Here is a 1,397-nt window from a genome sequence, read left to right as displayed (position 1 = left end):
GTACACGTGTCTCTTTCAATTCTGGTTTCCTCAGTGTGTATGCCCAGCAGTGGGATTGCTGGGTCATAAGGCAGTTCTATTTCCAGTTTTTTAAGGAATCTCCACACTGTTCTCCATAGTGGCTGTACTAGTTTGTATTCCCACCAACAGTGTAAGAGGGTTCCCTTTTCTCCACATCCTCTCCAGCATTTATTGCTTGTAGACTTTTGGATCACAGCCATTCTGACTGGCATGAAATGGTACCTCATAGTGGTTTTGATTTGCATTTCTCTGATAATGAGTGATGTTGAGCATCTTTTCATGTGTTTGTTAGCCATCTGTATGTCTCCTTTGGAGAAATGTCTATTTAGTTCTTTGGCCCATTTTTTGATTGGGTCATTTATTTTTCTGGAATTGAGCTGTAGGAGTTGCTTATATATTTTTGAGATTGGTTGTTTGTCAGTTGCTTCATTTGCTATTATTTTCTCCCGTTCTGAAGGCTGTCTTTTCACCTTGCTTATAGTTTCCTTTGTTGTGCAGAAGCTTTTAAGTTTAATTAGGTCCCATTTGTTTATTTTTGCTCCTCTTTTTATATGTTTATCTCTCCCTGGGTCTGTCCTATGTAAAATGGGCCAGCCAGGAGTGTTGTTTGTTTTACCTGAGGTCCTCACTCCGGTCCTCAGACCTTCTTTTGTTCTATTTTCGCGGGCTTTTCCCTTCCTTGTCTTTTAGCCACCGCCATTTTGGACTCCTTTTCCCTATTCTATCTACCTAACATACCCTAGCCAATTGGACTTAGAATCCAGAAGCAGGAACATTTTAGAACTTAGCTGGCTGCTGGTGGTGGCTGTGACGCCGAGTCTCAGGGGCAGTGATGGCAGCCATGCCATGTCCACCGACAGCAGATGCGGCACCCCTAGTAGGTTGTCCAGGATCCTGACCTTGGCAGGTTCCTGGCTGCCTAGATTCCCTTCATTCTTGCCCATCTTTCTGAGTTTGCTTTCCCTCTGTTGTTATGAACTATGTAAGATCCTCCTAATAAGCCACTTTTCTATGTAACGTACCTAGAGTCCTTTTCTGTTACATATAGTGAAGAACCTGCTTAGTCCAAATCCAAAAAGGTCTGTTGATGACAGTTATCTCTTGGGAATAAATTTATGAAGGCCTTTTCTTTTCTTTTTCTTGTATATTGTTAGAAGAAACATTAACGATTTTCCTTTTTGAAGAAATAACCAAATTTCCCTTGAGTTTCTATGGTGAGATAAGGGTTATCCCTTTCTCGAGGCTGGAGTGACGTAATATCAACTTGACTTAACATCAAATGACTTGGGCAGCTCTGGACCTCAGCCTTCCCATTCTAGTTTTTTCTTGCAAGGGTTCAGTACAGGCTAAAGTGCATTGCAATTAATTTTTCAAAA

The sequence above is a fragment of the Bison bison genome, unplaced genomic scaffold (assembly GCF_000754665.1).
Source record: "Bison bison bison isolate TAMUID 2011002044 unplaced genomic scaffold, Bison_UMD1.0 scf7180017864180, whole genome shotgun sequence".
NCBI classification, from domain to species: Eukaryota; Metazoa; Chordata; class Mammalia; order Artiodactyla; family Bovidae; genus Bison; species Bison bison.
Note: the sequence above shows the minus strand (reverse complement) of the source record.